This window comes from Chiloscyllium punctatum, chromosome 1 (genome assembly GCF_047496795.1).
Source record: "Chiloscyllium punctatum isolate Juve2018m chromosome 1, sChiPun1.3, whole genome shotgun sequence".
NCBI classification, from domain to species: Eukaryota; Metazoa; Chordata; class Chondrichthyes; order Orectolobiformes; family Hemiscylliidae; genus Chiloscyllium; species Chiloscyllium punctatum.
Window position 1 is genome coordinate 117,179,124 of NC_092739.1, and position 24,071 is coordinate 117,203,194.

Below are 24,071 nucleotides of genomic sequence, written 5' to 3' on the forward strand. Positions count from 1 at the left end.
GTTAAAGGTTTGGATGGTGAGGACTTTTAAATGTGTTCAAGACAATTTTCTTTATCGATAAGTACATGTCCCTACCAGAGAAGGAGCAAAACTTGACCTTCTCTTGGGCAATAAGGCAGGACAAGTGACTGAAGTGTTGGTAGGGGAACACTTTGGGACTAGTAATCATTATTCTATTAGTTTCAAAATACGTATGAAAAAGTTGCCTTCCATAAAAGTTAAAACTCCTAATTGAAGTAAGGCAAATTTTAATGGTTTGCAACAAGAACTTTCAAAAGTGATTGGAATAGACTCTTTACAGATAAATTGATGACTGACAAGCGGGAGGCTTTCAAAAGTGCGATAACGAGAGTTTAGAGTGTTCCTGTTAGAGTGAAAGGTAAGGATGGTTACATTGGGGAACAATAGATGAACAAAGATATTGAGGTTCAAGTCAAGAATATACATTAGATATGGACAACTGGGATCAAATGAATCTTTTGAAGAGTATAAAGAGTAAGGGACATTCTTAAGAGGGAAATCAGAAAGGCAAAGGGGGGATATGAGATAGCCTTGGCAGATAAAGTTAAGGATAATCTAAAGAGCTTCTACCAGTATATTAACAACAACTAAAGAGAAAGCAGGGTCTCTTAAAGATCAATGAGGTTGTCTTTGTGTTGAACCTCAGGACATGGGACAAATATTAAATGAGGTTGATGGGTGGCCTTGTAGAAGTTTATAAAATTATTAGGGCATAGATAAAGTGAATAGCAAAGGGCTTTTCCCTAAGTTGCAAGTGTTCAAAACTACAGGGCGTATTTTTAAGATGAGAGGAGAATGATTTTAAAAGGACATGAGGGGCAACGTTTTTTTTAACACATAGAGTGATTAGTATGTGGAATGAATTGCCAAAGCAAGTGTTGGATGCAGGTACAATTACAATGATATAAAGGGCATTTGGTAAGTACATAAATAGGAAAGGTTTGGACGGATATAAGTCAAATGCAGGCAGGTGAGAATTCTTTAGATGGTAATATGGTTGGAGTGAAGAGTCTGTTTCCATGCTGGATGACTCTATGACTGTCTGACTCTTCCCTAATCTGAGGCATGGTGACCCTTGTTTTTTCTCTCCCTAATGGGACAGCAGAGGTGTGTTAAACCTTTCTAAGTATGTGAAAGTCTAATGAAGACCAGATCACACCTTGCTATGGAGCTTTATCAACAAATATATTGCCAACTCTTTATTCTCATATCAAAATGGCCTTGAATAAAGTACTAGAGTGTGGGCATTGAATTATCACTCCATGAGAATCAGCATCTCCAGCAGCAGCTGAGGGGAAAGTAATTAATAAAGGTTGCTGATGTTCCTTATTGAACTCAATTATTAGTTCCATACACACATATATTCAAAATAACATAACAGTATTCCATATTGTTTGTAATAACAATTAGCATTATTTTTCTGCCTGGACTGTATTGCTTCCTGTGATCACTAACTCCTGGATCTGTTAATACTCAACAGAATAAACATAATTCTGATAGCATTAGCTCTCATTAGGAAGAAATTAATAATTACTGGAAAAATAACATTAGAATGTTGTACAACCTAGATATCACAAGGTTTGCCTCGTTGCTCCACTGAAGTGTGAATAAAGACTTGATATGATATGTAGTGAATATATACGAATCAGTGCACATTTTAGGATTTAAAGTAAGGGCCAGTGGATATGTTGTAGAGCTATGTCTACATGCTTCAGTTTAATACTATTGGTTCATGCCTTTATGGTTTGCTGCTCCCGTCAAAGTGCATATCATTAGCCTGACAGCTAAATGAAATGGAAATTCATGCTAAAAATGTTCATCAGTCAAGAAACTCAGTATGCACCACATTTTTTGAAAGGTTATTTTTTCCATTATTCTTCCTTTTGCAGCTTTTCTTTTTGTCTTCCTCTCATATTCCCCAAGGATTTTTTTTTATTATAAGTAGATATATGATCACAGGCAGGACAGAAAAAAATAAGAAGACTCGGTTGTGCCTAGTAATTATTTTAAAGCAAAGCCAATTGTAATGCCTGCGCTTAGTTACTTTACTTCAGTTTTTCAAGCTGAATCATTTCCACTGATCTGTCAGATATAACTACAGAAGATATCTACTCAGACAATGTACAGCACGCAGCAGTTATCTGGAGAAAACGAGAGCAGGTTCAGAAGTGCATAGTAATTGAAAAGGCAAATCTATCAATATATGTGCATTTCCATTAAACATCATCGTTGCTGTCTCGAGTTAAGATGTAGTGCGTATGGAAGTTTGCGATGCTAACTGATCAAGATGAAGACATTGAAATGTTCTCAGTGGAGATAAAAAAGAAATGCCACATAAGTTGGAAATCTAAAATAATCCATGCATTCAATTGCAATAAAAAAAACTTGCTTATACCTCAATTTTCAGTTAAGAGGCAGAAACAGCATCTAAGAGGTACGTTTGGTTTTTCCTTTTTTAGATCCTGATTGATCTGCTATGTTTTTTTATTTTTATTTACAAAGATGGATGAAATAATTTATGGGAAATTTATTTTGGGAGCTGATTGCACAAAAAATGAATAAAGGTTAATTAATTAGGTTTGTGATATTTGTGCCATGCCAATAAGCTGTACTTAGAAGAGACTTGACCTTGTGATAGAAATTTTTTGCACTATGTCATGCAATGGCCTCAATACCTTCCAAAACACTTCACAACCAATTAAGTAATTTTGATGCATCATTACGATTATAACACAAGCAAAGATGGCAACCACTTTGCACTCAACAAAAGTCCACAAACTGCTTTGAAACAAATGAACTGATAAACTGTTTAATGAATATTGGCTGTGAGATAAGTAATGATTAAGACAACAAGTAAATTTCCCTTCTCTTCTTCAGATAGGGCCCTCTATTGTGAGGATGGCAGGGTCTCGGTTGAACATCTCAAATTAAAGCTGTACGTCAGTTCTGACACAACACGATAGCTCCAATTTCGTGTGGTCTCGCATTAAATGAAAATCACGCAATAGCTGCACCATTTAAACTAATGGGGTCAGAATTGTGTGATGACCAATACAGGTATGGAAAGCTCGGGGTCTAAATTCTTCAAACACGTTAAAGCCAATTCACATTGAAGACAAACACGTTGTACCAGAACCGACTGTATCTCCAACAGTGCAGGAATCCTTCATTGGTTGCAATGGATTGTCAGCCTGGATTACATGAACAAGTTCCAGAATGGTGTTTGAAGTTAGTGGCAAGGATTGTACTCCTGAGCCGAGATTTTCTATTAATAAATATAAGGTATATGTATGGGAATACTAACCGTCGTGAGTACATTATGATATTTTATAATCAAAATGTTAAAGAAATTGCATTGTGTGTCAGCCATGAGAAAGGATATATCGTGAAAACCAATAAAAAAAGGGTTGCCAGCCATGGGGTTTCCTTTAACTTCTGCTAATGCCTGCAGAAGTGTTTGTTGCACTGCAAAGTCCCTTTCAGATTGCCCTGCGGTCATCCATGTGTGCATTTCAATGTTTGTGCTTAGCTTATTCATTCCCAATGTGTTCACATTGTTGCATTAACACTCATCTGTGCAGCTGAGAGGGCACATTGGTCTCCAACCCTATCCTGACCTAGTTTCATCTTCCACAAGTTACACATGTGTGGACTTCAAGCTATATCCTTGCTGTGAAACCCCTTGGATCAAATAGCCAGTTATGGGAAGAACGGCTGATTGAAAGAAGGATAGGAGGTCAACAGAGCTTCAGTATGAGTCAGTGTCTCCATGAGAAAATGGAAATAACTGAGGAACACTCATGAATATCAGTGCCACAAGGTCACATAATTTACTAATGGATAACAAAATATTCATCTGGGAATATTCCATCATTTTTAGTGCCACATGTACTCTTTGAATTACATTGCTAGCACCCTACACTGACAAAATCTGATTTCCATTTGTTTAAATGGAAACATAATCAATTATATTTTAAAATACAGCTTACTGTAAGGGTACAATTATTTCATGTTGTTCTCACCATACAGGCTGTCAGGAACCCAGACATTAAAAATAAATCTCCACCATCGAAGCTTAATATCACTCCAGAAGAACAAGTATTCTCACTGAAATATGATTAGTGACTGACAAATGCCAAAAGGAGATTAAATGGCTAATTTTAGATGAATTTTGGGTCACTATATCCTTGTTCATTCGCATTACTCAGGATTGTGAATGGGATGAAATGTAAAACCTTCCTCTGCGCAATGTGGGCTGATAACTTTGTTAATACAATCACTGCACTGATTCAAATGGACTACAGCCATAGAGTCATAAAGCACAGAAACAGATCCTTCAGTCCAACTCGTCCATGCTGACCAGATATCCTAAACTGATCTGCTCCCAATTGTCAGCATTTGGCCCATATCCCTGTAAACCCTTCCTATTTCATGTATCCATCCAGATGCCTGCTAACTAATCTTAGCATATCACTCATCACCACTGGGCTGGGGACTACAGGACAGTCAAAATTTCCCAGTCAGGTTGACATTCTGGACCTTGTGTCCAAATAGCCTCTATGCAAAAATCTTAGTGCGCATGTTTGGATGTCAGAGAACACTGGATCAGGTTCACCTGGGATTGTAATATTGTCTGCCACAAGCTGTATTTTTGATCAGGAGGAGCAACTAATTGTCAAGAAACTGGAGGTTGGGCATTGATGCACTTGTGTGTGTTAACTTAAATAGCTATTTTTATTTTAAATGGGGACATTTAGGTTTAGAACTTAGTGGTTTGTAATGGAGACCAGTGCCCAATTAATTGTGAAATGTAAATCAGCCTGGACTGATACTTGATTCTCATATAAGCGACCTGTTAGGGGACAATAGGTATTTACTAAATTCACCTTATACAATCAGTCAAAATAATAATTTTGTTTGGAAGTCTATAAATCTGCAGAAGAACTCATTAACTATTAAGGAATGTTTGTTACAGAAACAGTCTAAAATATACATTATTGGACATTTCAAAGGGTACATGTTAAACAGTCAATATATGACTATTAGTTCAGCAGAATAAAACATAAACTGTTATACTGTGCCTTGAATTTGATTGCCTCACATCTCACTAATCAGACGCTATTTTGTATGGAATATGTATGACCAACTTTTCACAACGCCAGAAATTGACAGTTACAACTGCATAGACTAAGGTGGGTGAAAAAGAAGGCAGCTGAAACATGAATCTGGAGTCCTGAACCCATTTCTGTCTCTAACTGTTTTCAGCAGAAATAACAGGGAATGTGATAGGAACAGGACACACTGTATTTTAAAGGTCCTGGCACTATTGTAGAAATGGTCATTTAATAACGTTGACAATTTTCAGCAAGGTGATCATCTTCTAGAAGCCTTTCTAAATTATATCTGATTGAGATATGGATCGGAACCAGAAAGGGTCTAACGGTGAGTAGAAATGCTATTACTCTTTTGAATTTCATTATTAAAAGAAATGAGGTTACAGAATTTTATGTTTACTGCATTGAGTAATGACAGTGCTATGTTTGGAAAATATGATTGCCCATTAAGTAATATGGCTGCCGTGATTAGATTATTTACAGTGTGGAAACAGGCCCTTCAGCCCAACAAGTCCACACTGACCCGCCAAAGCGTATACCACCCAGACCCATGCTCCTACATTTACCCCTTCACCTAACACTACGGGCAATTTAGCATGGCCAATTCACCTAACCTGCACAATTTTTTTGGATTGTGGGAGGAAACAGGAGCACCCGGAGGAAACCCACGCAGACACAGGGAGAATGTGCAAACTCCACACAGAGAGTCACCTGAGGCGGAAATTGAACCCGGGTCTCTGGCGCTGTGAGGCAGCAGTGCTAACCACTATGCCGTGTAACTTCTGATAATTAACAAGCTGTCAAATGAAAGAACAAATTGTCCAAGTGGAAAAGTCTTCACATAAATTAAGCTAAATTATCATCTGGACAACATACTACTCTGCATTGTACAATATGTAAAGCATAGTCCAATGTGAAGTCCAGAGCTGATTGTCTGTATTCTCCTCATGGCTTTTACGGAATCTTTAAAGAACATCTCAGCTATTTGTTTGGCTGTCTTGTATGGTTTCATGGATTCTGTTCTTCAGGATTTTGTATTATTTTGAGGGAGTATACCAGCTTGATGGTTGGATGCCTTCAAATCCATTAATATCCCTCTGCATAAGGGATTTTGTTTTAAATGGATGGCCAGTGGAATGTGAGCTTGAGTATTTTGACAGATATATGAACAGCTGAAGAAGATTTTTCTTTGGATGACTCTTCAAGTGATTTTTGTTCATTTTGACAAATTTATGAGTCTAACAAAGACTTCAATATGGTTCTATAAAGCATGTGTTCTGCTTTGAGATGGTGCTAGGTGAATGGGTTGGAGAGTGGATTGCTGAGGGAGGTAGGGTGGTAAGGAGAAATGGGAGTGGAAATGGAGTGAGGAGGGATGTGAGGGTGGGTAAGGGGGTGAGATTGAGTGGTTTATGGATGAGGGACTTTACACTAATGTGTGACATCGCTGTGAAAGGAATAGGGTGTCGTGCTTTCTAAAAATAATTCTGAGTACTTTCACATCAACCCTCCTCTGTCTCCACTTGAAGCCATCCCTACTGCTGACAGATGAAATCCTACCAGCTAATATTGTCACATCAGAGGCATAGTCATAAATTTTAGAAAAGTTTTCAATCTCCACCTCAACGATGAGAAGCCAGCTCTTGAACTCTGCAGGTCAACAGTAGAACCATAATGCCATTAGCAGCATTGTAATGTAACACGTAAGCTTCTTTCATCCAAATATTAAGTGGCAGAATAAACATGTTTAGATATGTTAGTTTAAAAAGGATACTTACCCTTTGTGAAGTTATTTTACCTTAACTGCTCTCACGTTGCCAGCTATAACTCAGTTAGTTGCACATTTGTCTCCGAGTCAGAAGGTTCTCTGTTCAGGCCCCATTCTAAAGATGAAAGCAGCAAATTCAGTGGAGTACTGAGGAGCTGCTACATTTTGGATATCAGCAAACCAGATACTGGCTAGTCTCTCAGATGGCCATAAAAGAAGAAGATTGTGGCAGTTCCTCAGTGTCCCGAGCAATATTCCCACTCAAAACAACATTGGACTCTTGGATTATTTTCATGCTGCCGTTTCTCAGACCTTGCTATATTCAAATGCACTTCTGCACTTGAAATGATCACACTTCAATAATAATTTCTTTGGCTGTAAATTATGTGGTGATGTTCTGAAGAATGAAGGATACAATATAAATGCAAGGCATATTGCTGTTCTGAGCATAATCCTATTAGAAACAAATAAACGTATTAGTTTGAATCGAAATGTAATTGTTTGCAGGTTAATGTTTATCCACCTTCAAAATGTACAGGAAAGCACAGTAGGTATCCCACATGGCTTCTCGACCTTTATATTATAACTTAAATGGAAGTGCCAATATACCCCATTCATGTAATCTATAAAGGCACAGATTACAGTTCATGGCAAAATTTATTGTATTTGTGAATGCTGTTTTGCCACAAACAGTGGATAAAAATCCTGAACTGTGAAGGCAAAGTCCAGTCTGAGTCAGCCTGCTGGAAAGGAGGAGAGAAAATTGGAAGCTTTTGTTTATTAAAGACTAGAATGTCCTGTTCTTAGTAACCAACATTATTTTTAGTCTAAAACAAATGAGCTTGTGTCCATACCACCAATTTTAATATATTGCAAAGGGTAACCAATGGCTATAACTCACCTCTCCCGGGTGAGTGACCTTAACGTTTTCCTTTGTTGTCTGTTTACTTCTACTTTAACCGTTATGGTTTAGATGTTTATGTTGGAGAAGAGATTGTAAATAGAAATTTGAGCTGAAATTAAGCAGATGGTAAGGTGAAAATAAATTAATCTTAATATTATTGTGTTTCCGTGGATGAAAGATAAACTTATTCCTTGATGAGCTTTATGTGAAGGAGGATTGCTGGTCTGTTTTAACTCAGATTTTGGTAATCTGCAGTTAGATTTTGCATCTTCTGATGATCAAGGGGAGCCTATCCCTGAACTGCACTGAGTTAAGCATTCTGAATGATTGGCTCTGATGTACTCACCAGCAGGCCACTGTTATATTTCAGTCGACTAACATAACCACTACAACTCAAATTTGTTTTGATGGATTTAAATATTTGCCAAATGCAGCAGAGCAGAGGAACAATGCTTTTCCCTTTCTCACCTTCTGAGTTGCGACTTGTATCCAGAATGGAGCCGTTGATTGCTGTCAGATTTTTTGTTAGCAGACCAAGCTGAATACTGTAAGCCAAGGTATATTCCCACAGGCAGAGATTTACATTTCTTCCGAGGAGTTTACGTCAGCTTGTCTGTCTTGAAGCCAGACACTCTACTAATTGACCAGATACTGTACGTTTACAGGGATTACACAGCTTATCATATGGGGACAGTGCAATATATCAAATGTCAATAAAAATACAGCCGCTTCACTCTGGTAAGCCAACAAAATTGGATGTCGAAAAACTGCTCCTGTTCTAGCCATGCAGTCTCATAGTAATTCCATTCTTGAATTAACTTGTGCTATTTTATGTGGTCTTCTGAATGGCACAGTGATTTTAACTCGATGAACTCAGTTAATAATAGGCCTTAAGGCTTAACTCTTAACTCCATGAAAACATACTACTATATTTTATGGAGTTCTTTTCCACATCTTTAATCATTTCTATGAGAATGCTTTTGAACATGGCTCCTGACATTTTCAACCTGCTTTCTACTGACGTTTAACACAATGACTCTGCGTACAGCACAAATCCGCCTCTTCCCAACACTCCTGGCCCCTCTCCCCCACTACCCCCACCCTATCCTAAACATTTAACAATCATAAATAGGAATATATTAACTCATGCTGTCATTTTATTTTTTGATGTTTGATTTACCTACAAGTGCACAGCTTCAAAGTGGTCCCTTGCTCTGAATTTGAAGTCAGCAGCATGTTCGTAGCAAGTTGTGATTTTCATGGAAGAGGTTCCATTTAGATAAAAATTGCAGTTCATAAGAAGCAATTGAAAAGTGAATTCCTTTCACAGAGAAAAATATCCTGAACAACTGCATTACTCCTCCAAGTGCATTTGGAATAAGGAAACTCATTCTAACAAATATTAAAACCTCTGGAGAGCAGAGCTTGTTACATAATGGTATGTGCTAATCAGTGCAAAAAACTTGCAATTCTGTTTTAAACTTCCTCCTCAGCATCCTTCCATCTATGGGAGATGACAGACATCCAGCAAACAGATTGGTGATGGGATAGTTTACAAGGTACATTCTTGTTGAAGAGACCAATGTGGGAGATGGACATTTTGTCACAAGAGCTACCAATGAGGTGGTTATTAAGTGTTCTTGTAAGTTGCATTTTTCAGTGTTAGTCTGTTTTAAGTTGAGCATTCCAAGTCCCATAGTGGAAATTGAACTCAAGTCATTCCCATTATGAATCAGGGATCCTACAAATTCAGTTAAAAAATTAAAACTTCCTTTTCAAATATCCTTCCATACCATCAGGCCATTGTATATGCAACATTCGTAAATAATTACTTTTACAATATAAGTACTGTTGTGCAGACAAAAGTGGCAGTAAATTTCACATACCTGGATAATTCAAAAATAGCAATGAGAAACTGACTAGTTCATCTGTTGTTTTGGACACGATGGCTGCAGGATAAATATTACAGGATACCCTACATGTCTTGACAAAATGGTATGGCTTCAATGACCTCAATGTGATCGACAGAAGGCTTGATGTCCTTCCTAAAAAGCAATATTGCATTGAAATCTCAAGCTGGTTAAGTCCAGCCTTGCACTACTATCGGGTTGTTCTGAATCTTGCACTGTTTCTTGATTCAAGAGAAACCTCTCAAGTGGAGAATGCTAGTGATTAAATAACGTGTGTTAGTGAAGAATTATTTGTGGCAAGAAAGGATATTTCGGGTATATGTAGCTGTAGAAGGGGTGCAGTGAAGGGTGGGACATAATTCAGAACCTGAGTGCATTCTGTTTCAGTCTATTGTGCAGGTTTGGGTGTATATGGAGAATTGAAAAGGAAGAATTTCTAATTTGGAAGAATGCATACGCTGCATTTGTATAGTACCTTTTGCAACCTCAGTAGCCTACAAAATGTTTCATCGCTAATGCATCATGTTTAATGTGTTATAATTCAGGCAAAAAGAGGAGCCAATTTGAGGACAAGGTTTCACAAAATCAATGAACTAAATTATGAGCTTAATTCATTTTAGTTCTGTTAGTCAGTTAGTTGACACACCAGGAATATTCCTCCTTATGTTTCAATAAAATAGGAAGCTTTTATCTCAGATTAGAGAGTTTAAGAGCTGTGAGTTAGATAGATTTTTGATTGACAAGGGAATCAAGGGTCACCATGGCCGTCAGATGGAAGAGTGGATTTGAAATTACGATCTGGTCAGTCATGAACTTATTGACCAGGTTTAAGGAGCCAAATGGGCCACTCCAGTTCCTATTTCTTGTGTTTCTCATAAAAAGACAACATCTCTTCAGTGCAGAGTTTCCTCAATGCTTCACTGATGTGTTGGCTGAGATGATGTGCTCAAGCCTCCAGAATGGGATGTAACCTGTAATCTTCTGGTTCAGATGCAACAGTGAGCTCAGATTGATGCTGAGGCTAGAACTTCTGTTCACCTCTCAGACAATCCATCTTTTGAGGATGGTCATGTGCTGGAAATGCTGAAATGCTTTGTATTAAGTTCCTTGTACACAGGGATGAATCTAGGAAACTCAGAATAGTGGATATTAGACCAATCTTCTTGAACACTCCCTTCAGCTATCTTGTGGAGATAGCTAACTGAGGCAGCAAAAATAATTAATTCTGCAATGGCATTGGTGGCTAATAACAAATGACAAATTATGTCTTTTTATGGAGTCAAATGTGTTCACAATGTGCAGTGCCCAAAATATATCTTCCGATGAGGTGGCCTTCCACTCCTTGGATAGTTCAGTGGGTGGAAGCCACCAATGGACATACTTTGGCACATATGTTGGAGGAATTTCTCAGATATCAGCAAAACAAACCTTGAAAAATACCCAGCCAGACTGATGGACATACATTATCAGAAACTACAGTAGATCATTTTTGTGTTGTGAGCTTGCTCTGTCTGCAAAGGTGATTCTTAATCATTTAACATAGCTCATCTGAAGTCAGGATTTCTGTTCCAGCCTTAACAGGAGTTTTCAAGCTTGGGGTTATGGAAGGAGCTGGCATGAAACATCACTTCTCGTCTTGGTCACAAAGTATTGAAATTGCAAAATGCAATTTTAATTTGTTATTTTACTTAGTTTGCCAACTCACATAATCTCAGAAGAGTAGACAGGAGGGAAGAATTTAAGATCATTTTCTTTTGTAATCTGGAAGCATAGAAGCAAATAAAAATTAATCATGTTGATCATTAAATAAAGTAACACTTGGTAACCTGCTGCCTCAAGCTATGATAACCATGAGTTTTACCTCTCATCACCTGCCTTTAATAAATTACCTTCCACTTCATAAACTGGCTGGAAGAAGCATAAAATAAAGGTTCAGAATTTCCATTTTATTGAAAAACAGGAGAAGATTTAATGAACTGTCAATGAAACTGAGGAAGCGTGCACTTTGTGAGAACATGAGTTCATTAGTGATAACAGGAAAACTTGCAGCCAATCACAATAAGCCTGTGATAATGATCTGTTAATGCCCTTCAAGCACATGACAAACCACTTAACTGGTATAAAGAACTTGTTGATCCAAGAGGGAAATTTTGAACGTGGAAAATGACTAAGTTATCGGTGATACAATTCTGTCTTACCAAATACTGTGTACACTGGTAATCTCAATAATGGAGAAATAAAAGTTGATATTTCGTGTGGGATAAAATCTCAAACTGAGGACAGTTAAATAGCTTTTCATAAAGTCAGGATTACTATCGACAAATTAAAATCAAGTGAACCAGAAGACCACCCAATCAAGCTATCAAAAGCACCTGATTGCAATGGAGATACAGGAATGCAGCACTTGCTACTTTTCCTGTTTCAAGTCCACTACATGCAAATGTGATCACACAACACCAGGTTATAGCCTAACAGGTTTATTTGGAAGTACTAGTTTTCGGAGCACTGCTCCTTCATCAGGTAGCTATGCAGCAGGATCCTACTCCACAGATACCTGATGAAGGGGCAGCACTGTGGGACACCACTTGTCACTAGCTGACATTCCAAAATAAAAACCTATTATCCCAACTGTCTGCCTTCTGTCACATAGCCAATCCTGAATCCATGCCAGTAGCTCACCTTGAACACCATGGGCCCTCACCTTACTGAGCAGCCTCCCGTGAGGCACCTTATCGAAGGCCTTCTGGAAATCTAGAGAGATAACATCCACTGGGTCTCTCTTGTCTAACCTACTTGTTACCTCTTCAAAGAATTCTAACAGGTTTGTCAGGCACGACCTCCCCTTACTAAGTCCATGCTGACTTGTTTTAATCCGACCCTGCACTTCCAAGAATTTAGAAATCTCATCCTTAACGATGGATTCTAGAATTTCACCTACAACCGAGGTTAGGCTAATCAGCCTGAAATTTTTCATCTTTTGTCGTGATTCTTTCTTGAACAAGAGGGTTACAACAGTGATTTTCCAATCATCTGGGACTTTTCCTGACTCCAGTGATTTTTGAAAGATCACAACCAACACCTCCGCTATTTCCTCAGTCACCTCCCTCAGAACTCAAGGATATAGTCCATCGGGGCCAGGAGATTTATCAAGTTTTAGAACTTTTAGCTTTAATAGCACTTTCTCTTTTGTAATGGCTACCATACTCAACTCTGCCCCCTGTCAGGCAAGTGAATCTAATAGTGTGATGCTCCGTTTGTGTCAATTGTACAACTTATTGAAATAATATTACAATGTGGTTTACTTTGGCTCAGATTAGATTCCCTACAGTGTGGAAACAGGCTCTTCAGCCCAACAAGTCCACAACGATCGTCCGAAGAGTAACCCACCTGGTCCCATTTCCCTCTGACTAATATACCTAACACCATGGGCAATTTAGCATGGCCAATTCACCTGACCTGTACATCTTTGAACTGTGGGAGGAAACCAGAGCACCCTAGAGGAAACCCATGCATACATGGGGAGAATGTGCAAACTCTACACAGACAGTTGCCCGAGGCTGGAATCGAACCTGGGACCGTGGTGCTGTGAGTCAGCAGTGGTAACCACTGAACCACCATGCCACGATTGTTGAGTAACTCATATTTAAGAGAACCATTTTCAAACATTCATTTGGGTGCTGTGTACATTTGAGTTTTTACTTTGGATCATAAAAATCATCACATCAGAAAAAAATTGTATTTGAGAAGTAACAAATATAACCTCTTATACTAGAGCGGTGCAGATGCGATTTACTAAAATGGCTCCAGGATTGAGAAATCTGAGCTATGACGATAGGTTGAAGAAGCTGGGACTGTACTCATCGTGAAAAGAACATTGAGGGCAGTTTTGACAGAAAGTTTCCAAATCATGAGTGAACTGAATAGAGTAGAAAGGGAGACTTTGGATCTGCTTGTGAAAGAGAAAAAGAACAAGCTGGGAGGGATTTAAACTGATGTGCAAACAAAGCAAGGATGATGTGAGAAAAAGACATTTTCACTTAGTGAGTAATTAGGGTATGGAGTGCCCTGCCTCATACTACGGTGAAAGCAGGTTCAATTGGGGAAATCATAGAACATAGAACATAGAACAATACAGCGCAGTACAGGCCCTTCGGCCCTCGAAGTTGCGCCGATCAAAGCCCACCTAACCTACACTAACCCACTATCCTCCATATACCTATCCAATGCCCGCTTAAATACCCATAAAGAGGGAGAGTCCACTACTGCTACTGGCAGGGCATTCCATGATCTTACGACTCGCTGAGTGAAGAACCTACCCCTAACATCAGTCCTATATCTACCCCCCCTTAATTTAAAGCTATGCCCCCTTGTAATAGCTGACTCCATACGCGGAAAAAGGTTCTCACTGTCAACCCTATCTAACCCCCTAATCATCTTGTACACCTCTATCAAATCACCCCTAAACCTTCTTTTCTCCAAAGAAAACAACCCCAAGTGCCTCAGCCTTTCCTCATAGGATCTTCCTACCATACCAGGCAACATCCTGGTAAACTTCCTCTGCACCCGTTCCAGTGCCTCCACATCCTTCCTATAGTATGGCGACCAAAACTGCACACAATATTCCAGAAGCGGCCGCACCAGAGTCTTATACAACTGCAGCATGACCTCAGGACTCCGGAACTCAATTCCTCTACCAATAAAAGCCAGTACGCCATATGCCTTCTTCACTGCACTATTTACCTGGGTGGCAACTTTCAGAGATCTGTGTACATGGACACCAAGATCCCTCTGCTCTTCCACACTACCAAGTAGTCTACCATTAGCCCAGTAATCCATCTTTTTATTACTCTTACCAAAGTGAATCACTTCACACTTAGCTACATTGAACTCCATTTGCCACCTTTCTGCCCAGCTCTGCAGCTTCTCTATATCCCGCTGTAACCTGCCATATCCTTCCTCACTGTCTACAGAAGGCATTAGATGATTATATGGATAGGAATGGTGTGCAAGGAAATGGGAAAGAGACTGGAGATTGGCACTAGGTAATAGAATCGGTGCAGGCACAATGGGCAGAATGGCCTCTTTCTGCACTGTAACAATTCTGTGCTCACATTCAGAAGGAATGAAGGCAAAAAATTGAGGAAGCTATAGGCCAGTAAACTTGATGTCTGACAAGAGAACATAATAGATTTGATCATTTAAGTAGGTCATACTGGGCACTTGGGAAAATTCTCAAGGCAATCAGATGAGCAAGTGAAAGGGAAATTTTGTTTAACAAATTTGTTGGAATTCTTTGAAGGTGTAACACGTGAGGTGGATAAAGGGTAGCCCATTGGTGCCTGGCACTTGGGTTTCTGGAAGGCTTTTGACAAGATTTCAGATGAAAGGTCATTGTGCAAAGTAGGGAATTCTGTAGGGAGTAACACATAGGCATGGATAGAAAATTGACTGCGATGTAGAAAAGAGAGAGTATGCATCGATAGATATTTTGAAGATTGGCAGGATGGGATGAGTGGGGCCCTCACGGGTCTGTGCCAGATCCTCAACCTTTTTCAATTTATATCACAGACTTAGATCAGGGGGAGTGAAGGCATGGTAGCTTAATTTGTATGTGACACAAAGGTAAATGGGAAAGTATATTGCGAAGATAACATAACAAGGATGCAGAGCAATGTTGATAGGTTAAGTGAGTAGATAAAAATCCAGAATGTTGTGCCTCAGAAGGTGATTTCAATGGGGTCATTAAGTATTTTTGAGGTGGAGATAGATTGAGTCCCTTGCTTAACAGGAATCTAATGTTGCTGGAGTAGAGTCATGGAGTCATAGAGATGTACAGCAAGGAAACAAACCCTTCGATCCAACCTGTCCACGCTGACCAGATATCCCAACCCAATCTAGTCCCACCTGCCAGCACCCGGCCCATATCCCTCCAAACCCTTCCTATTCATATACCCATCCAAATGCCTCTTAAATGTTTCAATTGTACAGCCTCCACCACATCCTCTGGCAGCTCATTCCATACACGTACCACCCTCAGCGTGAAAAAATTGCCCCTTAGGTCTCTTTTATATCTTTACCCTCTCACCCTAAACCAATGCCCTCTAGACCTGGACTCCCCGATCCCACGGAAAAGACTTTGTCTATTTATCCGATCCATGCCCCTCATAATTTTGTAAACCTCTATAAGGTCACCCCTCAGCCTCCGACACTCCAGGGAAAACAGCCCCAGCCTGTTCCGCCTCTCCCTATAGCTCAAATCCTCCAACCTTGGCAACATCCTTGTAAATCTTTTCTGAACCCTTTCAAGTTTCACAACATCTTTCCGATAGGAAGGAAACCAGAATTGCACGCAATATTCCAACACTGGCCTCACCAATGTCCTGTATAGCTGCAACATGACCTCCCAACTCCTGTACTCAATACTCTGAACAATAAAGGAAATCATACCAAATGCTGCCTTCACTATCCTATCTCCCTGTGACTCCACTTTCAAGGAGCTATGAACCTGCATTCCAAGGTCTCTTTATTCAGCAACACTCCCTCGGACCTTACCATTAAGTGTATAAGTCCTGCTAAGATTTGCTTTCCCAAAATGCAGCACCTCGCATTTATCTGAATTAAACTCCATCTGCCACTTCTCAGCCCATTGGCCCATCTGGTTAACATCCTGTTGTAATCTGAGGTAACCCTCTTCGCTGTCCACTACACCTCCAATTTTGGTGTAATCTGCAAACTTACTAACTGTACCTCTTATGCTCACATCCAAATCATTTATGTAAATGACAAAAAGTAGAGGACCCAGCACCGATCCTTGCGGCATTCTACTGGTCACAGGCCTCCAGTCTGAAAAACAACCCTCCACCACCACCCTCTGTCTTCTACCTTTGAGCCAGTTCTGTATACAAGTGGCTAGTTAAATTGAATGTGGAATTCAGAATGCAAACAAATCTTTTTGAATTGTAGAGAAGGCTTGAATGGTCTCATTGGATGCTGCCTGACTGCTGTGCTCTTCCAGCACCACTGATCCAGTAGTTGAATGGTCAAATGGCCTACCTTGGCTCCTAATTTGTACATTCGTATTATCTTTTGAAAGGAAAGATTCAAGTATTCCCCATCTGCCTCAGTGTGATTCAAACCCATGTCCCAGAACTGGTGTTCTGTTTTACTCATCCCATGATATTACCATGGTGTCACTGCCTCTCCAAAATAACTAGTAAAACATAATGGTAAGTTGAAAAGTAGAGATGTTGCCCTAGTTGAAGGATAATAGTTTCTTTGTAGTGTCAAATAAAGAACAAGGATACTGCTTAACCTCATTGGTGGGAGGTATTAATAAAGTACGACAAATTTATATAAGCATTATGTATCATATATGTCGGATAATTTATAATGAAGAAGTCTGACTCAAAGTGAGCAATGACAATTTTTAATGTTATTACAGATATTTGACATTTTTAGATTGGCAGTGGCTTCACAAAAACATTGTTTGGCAAACCTTTTGTACTATTTATTTTTAACATGCACACAGCAAGGTGATTTCAATTGTTTTGAGTTGGATCATTGCATCAGTTGTACTTGCTGTCTTTCTAAAAAAAGTAACACATGACTCTCTTGCCTCATCACCTCTCTGCATCCTCTCCAAACAAAGGTTTGACAAATATATTTTCAGGAATATTTTTTGACAATTAATAAAAGACAGCCCATCCCTCAATTTGCTAAAGGAGCATGATAATAGCTAACGCTGTTAAGAGAATTGAAATACTGCAACACATGCTACTTTTCTTGTTTAGATTCTTGCAATATAAACTGTGGTCAATGTATTTCTTTTATACAATTACATTGCACAGTTTCTACCCCTCATTCTCTTGACCACATGTGCTTACTTATGCTTGAAGTGACACAGCCCACAACACATGGCTCATAGAACACAATCAATATCATACATGAGTGAACATAATGATGCTTCACTGTAACCTCAACACAAGATCCATACTCTGTATTGCACAGATTGAATATCCAACTGCCCAAAGGGGAACTAAGGCCCACAGGTAAATGCCATCACATGTTTGATGCTGGATCCATATTAGCTATTTCAGTCAATGAACAGTGGCACATTATCATTAGCCTTAGTACCTGGTGGAGCTAGTCTGCTGTGTCTGACTGTTATCAAGCAATCCACAGTGGAGGAAGGACACAAGTGATTTCAGCCTGCCTACACCTACTGCCATGACCAATACTAGAGAAAATGCATGGAATAGCTGATGGCCCACGTTCTATGCCAAATAATTGACTGGTGTCTTTAAAGCATTCTTTATAAGTAAGGAATGTTCTGCCCCCAGTTTATAATGTTAAATGCATTGTAACATTTTTGGGAAAAGGTGTTTTTCCTCAAGTTAAAAAGGCTGTTCCCATTCTTTTCCCTATCATGTGATGCTAAGCCTTTGACACTAACCCCAGGGATTCAGAACAAGTTTCAACATAAATTTAAGTTTAAAAATGTGAAATCTTGAATTTTCCAATGCAGGTTAGCAACCAGGAACTGTTACTGTCCAGAGAGATTATGGCTATTGTATTATACTGACTGCCCACTAACTGAAATTAGCTAACATAGACCTAGTATGGAATGTGGGGTGTTCTTCATTTGTGAGGGTTTGTTCCTCATGGAGTGTTTGAATAATTGACTGTGCAGGAGGGAGAGCTCATCCTGTTTGAGATTGCTCTGCTGCATCAGTTCTAATCCTACATGTGACATAAGGTGAAAGGGTATCTTTGTGAATTAAATTCACTTTTCATTTATGGTTTATGTGATCATGAGAACTTCATGATTGTGTTACAAAAATAGAACATGTTGCAAAATAAATTTCAAACCAGCTTTATTTTGGATTTTATGCACTAGACCCTTCATGTTTAGAAATAAAGGAAACCAGTGTATGAATCATATAACCTCATTATCCATGCACCCCAGTCAAAAAAAGTCAGTGGCAGTCAAAGGAAAAATCTTTCTGTTGACTGGAGTCATTTCTGCAACAAAAAAATCACTGTGGTTGTTGGAGGGTGATTGTAATAGGTCCTTAAGGTCCTAACTTTCATCAAACTATATTCAACTTAATAAAAGATTGAGATAGGTCTGATGAGAAGATTACAAGTGGGCAGTTTGTGACAACAAAATATTGTTCTGTGTCATTGACAATTTCTCAGATAATGAAATGGTCCATGCCTGTATGCTACAAGACCTGAACAACATCCAGATTTCAGTTATTAAGTAACAAATAATATCTCCAACAAAGGCAGCCATACCATCAATTGAAATTACCATGGCTAAGTCTTCCACGATCTATGTTGTGGGAATCACCGCTTGCCAGAAACTCACCTGGAACAGCCAGATCAATGCTACAGCCACAAACACAGGTTTGAGACTGGACAACTGTGGCCAATGGCTCACATGCTGACTCCCCAGAATCTCTCCACCCAACTAAGATGAGACTTATTTTTAACATGTGAGGAATGGTCCAGTTGAAACAAACCTCAAGACAATTGACACCACAGAGGACAGAGCAATCTGCTTAGTCAACACCCTGCCCACCACATTAGAAATTCACTCTCTCCACCACTGCAGTGTATAATATATGTATATATATTTGTATTCACTCAAAGTATTTGGGCATTACTGGCTGGGGCACCACCATTGCCCATCCATTATTGAGCTTGAGAATGTGGTGAGCTGTTTTCTTGAGCTGCTCAAGAATGCTCATGTAGTCCATTTGATGTTTGTACACTCACAATGCCATGAGGGACGGTTCCCAGGATTTTGACCCAATGACACTGAAGGAATAAGTGATATATTTCCCAATCAGGATGGCAGTGGATCAATATGTAAACAAAATTTCAGAGACATATAAGAATAATAAAGGCATTAATAGCACAGGATTGTAACCACTAACATATTAACTGGGAGAAAGCATCTTATCCAATCTATTCTAACCAGACCTCTCAGTATTCCGTAAGTTTCATTATACCAAAAGGCCTGGATAGAGTGGATATGGAGAAGATGTTTCCACTAATAGGAGAGAATAGGACCCGCGGGCACAGCGTCACAGTGAAGGGACATCCTTTTGGTAAAAACAATGACTGCAGGTACTGGAAACCAGATTCTGGATTAGAGTGGTGCTGGAAAAGCACAGCAGTACAGGCAGCATCCGAGGAGCAGGAAAATCGACATTTCCGGCAAAAGCCCTTCATCAGGAATACAGGCAGAGTGCCTGAAGGGTGGAGAGATAAATGAGAGTAGGGTGGGGGTGGGGAGAAAGTAGCATAGAGTACAATAGGTGAGTGGGGGAGGGGATGATGGTGATAGGTCAGAGAGGAGGGTGGAGTGGCTAGATGGAAAGGAAGATAGGCAGGTAGGACAAGTCATGGGACAGTGCTGAGCTGGAAGTTTGGAACTGGGGGAAGGAGAAATGAGGAAACTGGTGAAGTCGACATTGATGCCCTGGGGTTGAAGTGTTCCAAGGCGGAAGATGAGGCATTCTTCCTCCAGGCGTCTGGTGGTGAGGGAGTAGCGGTGAAGGAGGCCCAGGACCTCCATGTCCTCAGCTGAGTGGGAGGGGAAGTTGAAATGTTGGGCCACAGGGCGGTGTGGTTGATTGGTGCGGGTGTCCCAGAGATGTTCCCTAAAGCGCTCTGCTAGGAGGCATCCAGTCTCCCCAGTATAGAGGAGACCGCATCGGGAGCAACAGATACAATAAATGATATCTGTGGATGTGCAGGTAAAACTTTGATGGATGTGGAAGGCTCCTTTGGGGCATTGGATGGAGGTGAGGGAGGAGGTGTGGGTGCAGGTTTTGCAATTCCTGCGGTAGCAGGGGAAGGTGCCAGGATGGGAGGGTGGGCTGTTAGGAGGTGTGGACCTGACCAGGTGGTCATGGAGGGAACGGTCTTTGCGGAAGGCGGAAAGGGGTGGGGAGGGAAATATATCCCTGGTGGTGGGGTCTGTTTGGAGGTGGCGGAAATGTTGGCGGATGATTTGGTTTATGCGAAGGTTGGTAGGGTGGAAGGTGAGCATCAGGGGCGTTCTGTCCTTGTTACAGTTGGAGAAGTGGGGTCTGAGGGTGGAGGTGCAGGATGTGGACGAGATGTGTTGGAGGGCATCTTTAACCACGTGGGAAGGGAAATTGTGTTCTCTAAAGAAGGAGGCCATCTGGTGTGTTCTGTGGTGGAACTTGTCCTCCTGGGAGCAGATACGGCGGAGTCAGAGGAATTGGGAATAAGGATGGCATTTTTGCAGGAGATAGGGTGGGAAGATGTGTAATCCAGGTAACTGTGGGAGTCGGTGGGTTTGTAAAAAAATGTCGGTGTCAAGTCAGTCATCATTAATGGAGATGGAGAGGTCTGGGAAGGGGAGGGAGGTGTCAATGATAGTCCAGGTAAATTTAAGGTCAGGGTTGAATGTGTTGGTGAAGTTGATGAATTGCTCAACTTCCTTGCAGGAGCACGAGGTGGCGCCAATACAGTCATCAATGTAGCAGAGGAAGAGGTGGGAGTGGTGCCAGTGTAACTATGGAAGATGGACTGTTCTACATAGCCAACAAAGAGACAGGCATAGCTGGGGCCCATATGGGTGTCAATGGCTACCCCTATGGTCTGGAGGAAGTGGGAGGACTCAAAGGAGAAATTGTTCAGGGTGAGGACCAGTTCGGCCAAACGAATGAGAGTGTCGGTGGAAGGGTACTATTGGGGACGTTGGGAGAGGAAGAAATGGAGGGCTTGGAGGCCCTGGTCATGGCAGCTAGAGGTGTAGAGGGATTGGATATCCATGGTGAAGATGAGGCGTTGGGGACCACTGAAACGGATGTCTTGGAGTTGGTGGAGGGCTTGGCTGGTGTCACGAATGTATGTAGGGGGTTCCTGGACGAGGGGGAATAGGACAGTATCGAGGTAGGTAGAGATGAGTTCGGTGGGGCAGGAGCATGCTGAGACAATGGGTCGGCCAGGGTGGTCAGGCTTGTGGATCTTGGGAAGGAGGTAGAACCGGGCAGTGCGGGGTTCCCGGACTATGAGGTTGGAAGCTGTGGGTGGGAGATCTCCTGAGGTGATGAGGTTCTGTATGGTCTTGGAGATGATGGTTTGGTGATGGGTGATGCCGTCATGGTCAAGGGGGCGGTAGGAGGAGGTGTCCTCGAGTTGGCATCCGGCTTCAGCGGTGTAGAGGTCAGTGTGCCAGACTGCCACTGTGCCCTCTTTATCTGCTGGCTTGATGGTGAGGTCAGGATTAAAGCAGAGGGAGTGGAGGGCTGCGCGTTGTGAGGGTGAGAGGTTGGAGTGGGGGAGGGGGGTAGACAGGTTGAGGCAGTTAATATCCTGGCGGCAGTTGGAAATGTAGAGGTCAAGGGCGGGTAATATGCTAGCACGGGGTATCCAGGTGGATGGAGTGTGTTGGAGGTGAGTGAAGGGGTCCTCGGAAGGTGGGCGGGAGTCCTGATTGTGAAAGTAAGCTCAGAGGCGGAGGCGGCGGAAGATGTGTTCAACGTCACGGCGTATATCAAATTCATTGATGCGGAGGGGGATGAAGGTGAGTCCTTTGCTGAGGACTGATCGTTTGTCCTCAATGAGGGGGAGGTCTGGAGGGATGGTGAAACTCGGCAGGGCTGGGAGCTCGGGCCTGGTGTGGGTGTGGAGCTGGGAGTGGGGGTGGAGCCTGTAACTGGAGTGGGTGTGGTGGTGGAGGGAATGGGGGTAGAGTCATGAGCAGGGGTGGTGTTTCCCTCAGGGTTCTGGGGGACAGGATATCCTTTAGAACTGTGATGAGGAGGTATTTCCTCAGCCAGAGATTGGTGAATCAATGGAACTCATTGCCACAGAAGGCAGTAGAGGCCAAGTCGTGAAGTGTTTTTAAGACAGAGATAGGTCGGTTCTTGATTAGTAAAGGGATCAAGGGCTACTGGCAGAAGGCAGGAGAATAAGGTTGAGAAGCATATCATCCATGATCAAACGATGGAGCAGACACAATAGACTAAACGGCCTAATTCTGCTTCTATATGTTATGATTTTCTGGAGTCGTGACCCATCCATGTCAACCAATGCCAACCCATGTCCTAAACCTATCTGCCCTAATATCCTCTGCACCAATCTGTGCCCATATATTCACTATATGCCCTTTTACACTCCATATTATGTCCCTGTCCCATCTCTTATAGCTCTTTATAGCTTTGATGTGGAGGTGCCAGTGTTGGACTGGGGTGGACAAGGTCAGAAGGCACTCACCAGGTTATAGTCCAACGGGTTTATTTGAAATCACAAACTTTCGGAGCACTGCCCCTTCATCAGTTTTATCCCATATGAGAACAAACATTTCATTCAAGTGCGTTACCCCTTTTTAAAGCAAACATTGAAACTAAATGATATTGCTTCTTAAATGCTGATAATTATTTAGAGGCGTCAAACTATAAAACTATAGGCATTTACCATGATAATGCATGATTGTGACAAGAATTCTGTAAAGTAATCGAATACCTCAGGCTTACGTCAATAGACAGAGAAAATTAGCATACAGTTATTATTTTTACAACAATCTAGACATTTTTTCCCAAAGATTTAAATTGTAGGACTTTTAAATATCATGATAGCTTTAAAACTCCATTTGACTGGTCCTCTTGACACTTTTGACAGGTCCTTTTAAAAGCTGCTTTTGACAGTTCCAATGGGCTTACCACTTAATGGGTTTATGCAAAATTGTATACATATCCATTTAACCATTTCAAAGGTCAACTAACTTCTCCAAATGTCATGTGACCTTCCCCAAAGATATCTCAAGATGATAAACAAAGCAATAGCCTGGTTTTCCAAAGAATTACACAAGTTCAGACCTGCTCTTAGCATCTTCCTGAACACCTTAGATTTCACTCTGTTTTTACTTGTTCATAGGGTGATGGCATCGCTGGCTAAGAAAGCATTTATTGTCCATCATGAGTTGCCCAGAAGGCAGTTAAGATCAATCATATTGCTATTCTCCTGGAGTCATTTGGAGGACAGATCAGGTAAAGAAAGCAGATTCTATCTCGAAAAGACATTAGTGAATTAGAAACACCATCACAATCAGTTTAATTTTAATTTTAGTTTCTTTTTATTGAATTCAAATTTCACTGTCAGAGTGAATTTCAAACCCATGTAATCAGAATATGAGCCTGGGGTTCTGGATTACTAAACTAAAACCAAAGGAACTGTGAATGCTGGAAATCAGAAACAAAGACAGAAATTGCTGGAAAAGCTCAGCAGATCTGGCAGCATCTGTGGAGAGAAATCAGATATAACATTTCAGGTCAGTTCTGATTTCTCACTCCACAGATGCTGCCAGATCT

The 24,071-nt window shown here is 40.8% G+C and overlaps 1 protein-coding gene across 14 annotated transcripts in view; it reads right to left on the reverse strand.

Moving 5' to 3' along the window:
• celf4 (CUGBP, Elav-like family member 4) overlaps positions 1–24,071 on the reverse strand; it is a 1,199,286-nt gene that overhangs the window by 1,072,280 nt on the left and 102,935 nt on the right. The gene's annotated exons all lie outside the window — the stretch shown is intronic.